The sequence below is a fragment of the Vombatus ursinus genome, unplaced genomic scaffold (genome assembly GCF_900497805.2).
Source record: "Vombatus ursinus unplaced genomic scaffold, bare-nosed wombat genome assembly UNPS02014812.1, whole genome shotgun sequence".
In the NCBI taxonomy this organism is placed as follows: domain Eukaryota; kingdom Metazoa; phylum Chordata; class Mammalia; order Diprotodontia; family Vombatidae; genus Vombatus; species Vombatus ursinus.
In genome coordinates this window covers 70,164,395-70,174,869 of record NW_020954590.1, presented here as the reverse complement: position 1 = coordinate 70,174,869, position 10,475 = coordinate 70,164,395, and the positions used below count along the sequence as shown (strand labels likewise).

The window sequence follows — 10,475 nt, the reverse complement described above, 5'->3', positions numbered from 1 at the left end:
TGAATATAACTTGTAGTGTTTCACAGATTATACTTCTACTTGTTTTAGGCTATGGGAAGCCTATTGTGTGTACCTTTTCTTCCAGCCTCACTTTTACACCTAACCTCATTCATTAGCATAAAAAAAATTTCCTAAGAAATAGAAAGCAGCTGACCACAGCAAACTTTGGCCTGGATTTGCAGTGAGTAGTAGCAGTCAGCTACCTGCAAATAATGTATATTTAAGAATATAAGGCAGCATTCCTTAGACCTGTCATTTAAAAGGTAACATTTAGAGGGAAAAGACAAAATATAACTATATGAGTCATCTGTAATCCCTTTAATGCAGGGCCCTGTCTCCCTATGGGAGCCACCCCTTTTCACTTGGTTTCTGAGGAAGAGCAGGATAACCATTGACATCAAACACATGCAACATCTAAGTCCTAGTGTAGATGAGAAGTTGTCTGGTGACTTGGCAGCATAAGATAGTAACCACAACAAGTGCCTCAGAACAGCTTTGACTAATGTATGTTTGATTTCATTAGACCTAGAATACACATACACACACACACACACACACATATATATATTATACATCATGGCTTCACATTCAAGCATCCAAGAAAGTCTTTAGGATTCATTTTATACATGTCAAAAATAACTCTTGCTACTCCGATGTTTTATTTTTTTTCTACTGAGTAACATATTTAGGACCCAGTATTGATTTCTGTCCTTTCCCACAAGATCATGAAATGTGTATTATCTCCTAGGATCTGAAAGAATTCTTAAACATCCACAAGTGTGCCATCTTCCTCCAACACTAAGGTAACCAGTCCAGTAATAATTACTAGGGCATCTCAGGTCTTGCTAATGAGTTCAGCAGTGTGTTGGCTGTCACCCAGTGTAGGATGCTTCTGTCTTGATTTGAGACATGGAAAGGCTGAAATGAATACATGAGGGAAGTTAACATGACTGATTTTGTTTGCGATCCCACAAAAGTCAAGGACCCCTTCAGGGTGTGAGCATAGTTCTTGGCAGTGTCCGTTGCAGGGTGACCTTTGTTGTGGAGCTCTAGAACAGAACAGCCTGGTGTTTCAATTGACTCAACCTATAGCTTTTAAAGCAGATGTTTATTGACTGCTTTTAGTATAGAGAATCAGAGCAGAGTAAGAATTTTATCTTATTTTGTTGGTGTTCTATATAAAATATTTTTACATTTAAATCTACCTAAGTTTGTAGATAGGTAAATATTTTTGTGTATCTCTCTTGCACTACAAGTAAAAAAAATTCACATGTGTATACAACCTCTATTGTCTACATATATTCATATGCATATACATATATACACACTTAAATATCTATGTGTATATGTTCATATAGATGAATATAAAAATATAAATGACATAGATATAGGCATAGATATCTATAACACATTCCTTATATCTACCAGTTTAGTAACCTTGTGAAAAAGGCATACTATCTACCTCCAGAGAAATAATTGACACTTTCTGATTACGGATTGAAGCATGCTATTTTTTACTTTCTTTCTCTCATTCTTTTTTTCAAAATTTTCCTGTACAAAATGAACAATATGGAAATGTTTTACATGATTGCACATGTGTAAACAATATAGAATTGCTTATCATCTTAGTGGGGGGAGGGGAATACAAGAAGGAAGGATAGAATTTGGAATAAAAACTTTTTTTTAGAATGTTTAAAATTTGTTTTAACATGTAATTGGGCAAAAATAAAATATATTATTTTAAAAAGTAAATAAGATTATTTTAAAGTGACTTATTCTTGATGAAACCATGCTATATCTTTGTGATCATATTTTTCTGAATACTTAATAACCTCCCAATTAATAATATGTTTTAGATTTTTTTCCAGGAATCAAATTCAAGCACATTAACATACAATTACAAAATTTCGTTCTCTTCTCATATTTGAAAAATCAGGAAAATACAATTTGCCTTTCTTCAATTCTGTGGCATTCCCTTATTGTCCAAAGTCCTTGAAAATCCTTGGCATAGATTCAGCAATCAAACCTGCCAATTCCTTCAGCACCTGAGATTGTAGTTTATCTGATCTCATGACTGAATTAATCAAGAATGGCTTGTTGCTCTCTGATTATGTCCTCATTTCTCTAATATGAAAACTTTCTGTTCTCCATTTTTTGTTCAGAATTTTCCAGTCCAAAGAGCATTTTCCTTGGAAGAGAAACAAGCATAGTAAGAGTTATGCCTGTGCTTCCTCTTTTTCCTCAATAATTGTCATCCTATTCACCCTGAGAACTAATCCTATCTTTGATCATCTTCTTCAATGAAACTAAATAAGTAAGCAAGCAAACAAACCGCAAACAAAATGCCTTTGATTCTTTACCTGTCAGTAATAATCTCAGCTCACTCTGAGTGTTGGTATTCCCTATGCATTTTTTTTAAAAATGATTCCACACTTGGGGATTCATCCTCTGTTACCTGAGCTGCTTTCATCTTCTTTAAGCCTTTTAAAAAAATAATATTGGTTGGTAGTTTCCCTGAACATAAATATTAGTTTCTTTTGATAAATCTCCCTTTATCTTCTTCATTGTACTTGTTACTATTTGTAATTTCATTCTTGAAATCTTTACATCACTTTTGGCCTGACATCCCCTATAGAAAAGTTAAGTCTCGTAGATCATACCTAGACTTACACTCTTTCCTTTAAAATCTTCTTTCTGGAAATCTATGGCAAATGCCTATTATGTTCATTTTCCCCCCTCTCTCTACCATAAATGCTAGAGCTAGTGGTTACTTCCCTACAAGATTCCCATAATTTCTAATCAGAAACTTCTTCATTGTAATTTTCACTTATTTGTTCTTATTGGTTTCTCCCTCTATTGTAGGAAAAAAAAATTATCAGTCAGATAAGTGAAGAAATTATTTCAGTTAAAAGAAAAGAGAACCAACAGAGATTTAAATAATTGAAATCCCTCCATTACTACTCTATCATGCTTCTGTCTCAGGATTGTTGTCTCTTTCTTAAACTGCTGCATGATAGTTGAAATGAATGAAAATCCCAAGAGACAGAATCTCTGAGTAATTAATAGTCAATTCATTAATTATGCTAGACAGCAATCAATACATTGATGGTCCTTGGTTTCTTTTTGTAAACAAAAAAAAATAGGAGACTCTGAAATGCCTTATAACCCTTCTGAAGAAAATTCACTCCATTTGGTGGACATTAATGAGGACATGGGCTAAAAGTCTAGCTCTCTCTGCTGAAAATTTGACTTGATCATGAGACTCACTAGTCTGAAGCCACCTGGGCAAGGTAAGTCATCTCCATCCAGCTTTCTCCTACATGAGTTGGACTGCCCTAAATCCTAATGTAGGAAAAAGAGGACAGGGGTTCTTCCCCCAGGCAAAGGTTCACCCAGACTGGATTCTGTTTATACTTTAAACAGAATTTAGGCCTGCCAGTTGGGTGGGGTCTTGCCCACCTAGTTAATTATCATGAGCCTTGGGGGCTAAGAGAAAATTGCATCACTCAGCCAAGCCCTTCAAAGATTGACTGACTTTTCCAGGAGTTGGGTTTTAACAGAAATAAAAGTAAAAGAATGGATCACAAATTAAAAATTAGGTATTAATATAATTGCATAGTATTAATTTCTCTTCTTGTTCCTTTCTATACTACTATAATATACTACTTTGTATACTACAGACCAGGAGGTCTGTACACTGAAGATTATATATATATATATGTATTTTAATTTTTATTTCTTCTCCATTGATCTTTATCAATTGTTTTTCATTATTCTTTTGTGAGACTCTTCTTACACTGATGAATATTTTTGATATTCTATGCTACTTTTTTCTCTCTTTGCCTATCCTGCTTATTTTGAATAATTTATAAATTTCCAGGGCCACATTCCAGCCATAAGATTCATCCTGCCAAATTTTAGTTTCACCTATTTTTCTTCTTGTTGTAAGATCTCTAGTTCTTCTTTATTGTTGTACTGTGTGAATAACAATGTAGAAATATGAGACCACAGATATAGTTGTTGGATTTTGTCTTTGGACATTATCTTCACTGACCTTTTTGTTTGGTTCTAATACTATTTTTCCTACATTGCAGTTTTTCTCTGTGGTCTTTTGCTTTGTGGAATATATATATGCATACACACACACACACACACACAAACCATTTTCTCCTGTCCTCTTCCATTGCATTTTAATGCTTTTGTCATCACATTTTTAAGGGTCTAGGCAAATTCATTCTTACTGGCCCTTAGTAGGTGCATTCTGTCCCTAACCTGTCATTCTTACATTGTAAGCTATGGTTTAGAAATCCAAATTTTATCTATAAATACTAAATTTGTTAATAGCTATTCACTTCATGAACTACTTTTTTTTGTCTAATACAAAGGAGTGACTCTAATGGAGATTTAGGATGGGCTGCCAATGAAAATTAATAGGGAAGACCTACAGAGATACTTACCCTTTGATTTGATTCAATCATATGGCAGAAACAAGTTTTAACACCCCTCCCTTCCCCATAGACTCTCAATATGTTATAGAGCAGGGTATGAGAGGAGGGAAGAACTTAAACTTTTATGTGTTGTGAACTCATCTAGAAGTCAGGAAAAAAGTATCAGATCTTTTACATTAATTTCCAGCTCAACTCACTGTCCAGTCTGTTTTAGCCCTTCACTAACTTTACAACTTTGGGGTAACTTCCTATTAGGCCTACTTTCCTTATGAATGAGTCCTTTGCCAGGATCACTATTTCTTAAGTAGTCCCAAGCACAATCCCTTCATTCTCAGCTCAATTCATTCTAGAGACTGCTCCATCTCCTCACCAGATTGGTATCCACTCACTTTCTAGTACTCTTTTATGCTTTGTCTTTGCCTATTAGAATGTGAGCTCCTTGAGAGTAGAAATTGCCTTGTTTTCTCATATTTGTATTCTCATTGCTTAGCAGAAAGCCTGGCAAATAGTAAGCACTTAACAAATGCTCTATCTACTCTCTCTCTCTCTCTCTCTCTCTCTTTTTCTTTCTCTCTCTCACACACACACACACAGACACACATACTTCTATCATATCTTTAAATATGTAAACTAAAATACATGGGATTACAAAGGAAACCAATTATTTTAAATAAAATGATCAATATTTGTTTATATGTATATATATACATACATATACACACAAATTTATGCCTGCATGCACACATGAAGGCCTATACACATTTATTCATATGCCAATACAGACAATCCTCAACTTTAGAGAGGGTAACATTCTTAGAAAATGGTAAGAAGGTAAAAAAATCAAATGTTGCCACATTGATCCTTTGGGAAATAGTGGTCTCATTTCCCAGGACCAACAAAAATTATAATCCTTTGCTAGATTGCTGAAAATATACTTTTTTTCTGTATGTAATTCTTTATAACAACATATTAATTCTGATAATATCCAATTGTCTTAACACTGTAATCATGAGATAACTCATAAAATGCAGTATAAAAAATAAAATTGGTAACATATAATACACTTCATCTTGCTAGTTATTCTCTAGAATTCTATGACCTTTTGTACTAACATCTCAATTTAACAAAAAAGGACAAAACATTGATTTCAGATAATTTTCATTTTTTATAACTCATGAAATCTACAGTACCTTAAATATTTTAAAGCAATAAAAATTCTTTAAACTAAAACATTTTTTAACCTAAATCTTACCTTCCACCATGTCAGATGATAGTGCGAGTTGTACTGTATATTATACTGCTGTAAACCTCTCTGTTGGCCTTCCTCTGAAGATCAAGGGAAAAGTTGCTTGGACATTTTAGTGGCTGCTGTTGAAAGATTTCAAGACTGGTGAGTTATTGATCATCTCAGATACTCTATCCTTCAAGACTAGTAGATGGCATTAGAGATTGTGAAGGATGCACCAGCTTAAAATTATCTGTTAGCAAAGTCTGCTTTGTGCACCTTTTGAGATCCTTAAGGGACTTCTGGCTGACAGAGCAGACATTACAGCTTGAAGTTTATCTAAGACTTTTGTCTTCTCATTAAGCCACATGATTGACTTTGGGGTGTTGGGTTTACAGAACAAAGGACTTGCACTATTTTGGGTCCATAATTGTAACATAAGGCTGAAGTTTTAAAGGCAAATAATGAAAATATGCAAGGAATGTATACGGAGATCTTTACATCATTATGATGGTAGGGTGAACAAGACCAGTAAAGCCCCCAATAGGATTCTAGCCACTTCACACACTTGCCAGTATGGGGACTCTCATTTTTTTTTCTCTACTAAGCATTGCTAGGAATGTGTGGAGTTGCTAATTTGAAACTCAAAATGAGATTAATGAGATCACACATACACTTGAAGGCATGTAAAAAATGAGCAAATGTTGAGGTTTGATTACAGATATGTATATACATGTATGTATATGTATACACATGCATAAATATATGAATGTATACACCCATATGTGTGCATAAACACAGATACATATATGGATATCCAGGTTAAGAATTCCTATCATAAAGTGAAATGAGAATGAGAGCAGGATACAGAGACAGAGAAGCAAAACAGAGATATAAAGACACAGACACAGAGAGCTAGAAACAGAGAGAGACAGAGATATAGAAAGGAGAAGAGGGAGAAAGAGAGGGAGAGAGGTTGAAAATTTTGTGTTGGGGAAAAGTAGGAAGAATGGAAGGTCATACAGCTACTGTGCACTAGAACAAATTTCCTAACTAGGTGAAATAGTCACTTTAAATGTAGAACAGAATTTTGTAGGAATTTGTTTTCATATGGACATGATATCTTACTAACAATTGCTTTATTTAGATTATTATGATATTTGAAACTTAATCACAGTAGCACATGATATATAAAGTGAACTTTGAAAACCAATGGTTAGACCACAGATCTAAAAGTTCCTTTTAGTCTGGCTGTCTTGTGTCTTCTCTGTGCCCCTGCATTTATTCTTTCAGACTTAGAAACTGTATAATTTTTATCTTTTAAATATGTGCTACTTGTTAGGCAACAAAATTAATTAATAAGGTGTGTGGAATAGGTTTTACTTTTTTAAGAAAAAAATGCAATAACAAATCATCCTGGAACTAATAAAACCAATCAATCAGACTTTTTTATGCTACATAATAGAAAAGTTCTCTTTCCAGATGTCACTGGCTAATCCTTTAAGAACATGATCAAAGGTATTAAGTGTTTAATGTTTAAATGTGATAGTTCTTACCACTATTTCCCACACCCTAGTAGAATGTCAGCTCATTGAAGTCAAGTACTATTTGTACTATTTTTTTTTACCCCCAGTCCTCACCTCATGGCCTTATATGTAGTAGTTGAATAAATGTTTACTGAATGGTTGTTGTTCGTTGTTCTCAAAAGAGGTCCAAATGATACCACTAGGTTAACATCAAGTTATAGTGTGTCTGACTATGGCTGATCAGACCAATATGAGCTTGTAATGTAACCATATGTCAGGCACAAATATTTGTTGTGGATTCTCTAAATCTCAAGTTTCTTTTGAGCTACTTCAATTCCTCTTTGCTTATAGAGCACATGGCCTTTTTTGATACAAGCACACAGTACTGGATGGTCCTTTTCCAGCATCTCCTATGTCACTTAATCAATTCCAAAGTTCTCCAGAGAGACCTTTAAAGTGTCTTTCTGTCACTTCTTCTGACCACCATGTGAATGCCTTCCTTGTGTGAGTTCTCTGTAAAATAGTCTTTTAGGTAAGCATACTTCTGGTATTTGAACAATGTGGCCAGCCCACTGGAGTTGCACTCTCTGCATTAGAGTCTGAATGCTTGGCAGCCTCTACCTGATCTACCAATTCTCTTATCTATCGCTCCAAAAAGCTATGGCATGCACAGCAGCCACACCCTTGTGAAAAACAAAGCAAAACAAAACAAAAAAAAGTTTTGGCAGACAGCTAAACCAGGTTGAGAGTAACCAATCAAATCCTTCAATGAGTTAGGGGAAGGGATGTCTACCCCAAGCATGTGAAGACTTCCCCCTGGTAAAATGGTAGATGAGAACAATTTGTTTCAATGGCTATGAAAAGAGCTGAAGCATGTGCTGTGGAGCTCTTGGAGCTTGGTTAGGCATCTAAGACACCAACGTTATCCACTACATCCTGAGCCATCACCAGTCATCTTGACTCTGTACTGCCACTGAACTGTGGTGACTTATTAAATGAATGAACACTATACTAGAAACAAACAAACAAAAAGTTGGAAAATTATTCCTAACAATTAGTATTCAGGATAAGGATCTTGTTACTACAAGTAAATATTATATATATATATATATATGTATATATATATGTATATATATATACACATATATATACATATATGTGTGTGTGTAAGCATATATATATTTATATTTCTATACATATACAGACATGTTTATCAAAAACAAAATAAAGCAAAACAAAACAAAAATACTCCATTTACATAATCTCATTTTGACTTTTTACATTTATAGATGAAGCACAAACACGTGACCCCTATAACACAATGCCTAAAATACTCATTAATTTATGTGAAATAGCAATGGCAAGTTATACAAAATTTTCAAAGCTCAAATGTGCAAAATTGTTCTAACGGATATGTTAAAAGTAATTTTCCAATTAGAGCAATCTCCCTTTTGTAATTTCACCATAATTGGAGCTGATATAACTGCAGACATATGATGTTAGTTTGCTGGTGTGACTAGTGAAGCCTGCAGGTGAATATTCCTATTCTTTCTAAGACAAACATTGTTAAGTGCCATTTTATGAACTGGTTTGAGTTTAGTTCAAATGAGACACAAGTAAACATGAAGCACTAAGAGACAGTGCTCAAGGCAGGTAATAAAGAATGATCTTCCCAGTTTGTGATTCTAAGCAGTGTGGACATTGTATTACATTTTTAAAAGTGGAAGTATGATGTAGGTAAACAGATGGAAGTTTTAGTATCATTAAGGTGTAACATGTCTTCAAACTTTCTATAATATATATTCCTGGTTATATTTGTTTATAGAATCCTATTAGAACAAGTCCTCCATCTATTATTATTCAAGAAGTTTATGCATTTAAGTGATAGATTTTTTTTAATAAAACAAAATAAACACATCTTTCAGTGGTATAACCCAAGGATGTTTGCCATTGTATTATATGAAAGCATTTCACAACAGTCTGGAGATTTGGCTTAGAATACCAACTCTGAATCCAACTCTATGGCTAAGGGTAGGTCATTGAAGAATAAATCATGTAGCATTCTAAGGTTGGGAAAGGTCTTTCTTTATAATAACCCTATTAAGTAATTAATTCAAATATTATTATCTTCATTTTACAGATAAAAAAGCTGAGGATTTGTGAAGTTGAATAACTTATCTGTATAATGATAGACATATTAGTAGTTTGAGAGGGAAATACCTCTATCTCAGGATTCCTATCTCCAAGTCCAGCATTCTATCCATAAAGTTATAATGCCTCTCTGAGCCTTTTTTTCATCATCTGTAAAACAGGGTTAATAATATTTAAACTCTTAAATTTATAAGTAAAGTAAATTTGTTATTTGCTGTTGCTAATTATGAAGAAAGATTGCCTTATATTTGGTTCTTGTATATTAGAGTAAGTTTCAAAGATCTGAAAGGCTTTCTATAGAATAGAGATGAGACCTGTGATTTCATTGATAGAGAGAAATACATGATGTTGGAATTTTGTCTTACTATGCAAGTCCCCACCTTCTCTGAAACTTGAAGTCTTATATAGCTATCTAAAGCAGTGACACAAGGATACCCAAGAACACATAGCCAATAAATATCAAACACATCAACTGAACTAAGGACTTCCTGGTTTCTAGATCAGCTATAAGGTCCTGCCTCTCAAAAAGTCTGATATTTATTTCATATGTGTTTTGGTTAAGTGGGAAAAGGGTAATATTCAGTTTGAAAATTGTATTTAATATTATCAAGGATCAGTCATTGTAGAGTGAATATAAAAATTTACTGAGTAGTTTATTTGAAGACAGAACTGAAATGGTATCTGGTAACATTCCCTTTTCTATCTTTTGATCATAATTTTGATGACTCCCAAAACTTGTAACTTTGCATTATAAGATTCCTTTAAATAATGAAGTTAATAAGAAAAGCAGTTGTGAAGTCAAATATTGTTATGTCATTTGTATTTTGAAAGTGCACCAATTCATTGAACTGACCTTCAAAAAAATGGTAAATAATTCAAACTACAATTGCCCAACAAATTCATGAGTGTTTATGAAACTATAGGAAAAAAAATCTATTATTGCTCTAGTTGTTTTCATACACACACATATTATTTATATACTATACATGTATGTATTTGCAATTCATGTACCTTCAGAGATCCAGCAATCAAAAACAAACTTCTTCTATTTACTGTTATTACTATTGAGACAAGTGCTTGGTCCAGGAACAAAGATACGTATTATCCAACACGTTTTTACTATAC

The 10,475-nt window shown here is 33.6% G+C and overlaps 1 pseudogene; it reads right to left on the bottom strand.

Moving 5' to 3' along the window:
* Nucleotides 1–339: 339 nt before the first annotated feature.
* On the bottom strand, nt 340–5,710 carry LOC114053982 (annotated as a pseudogene).
* Between the last annotated feature and the right edge of the window lie 4,765 nt (nt 5,711–10,475).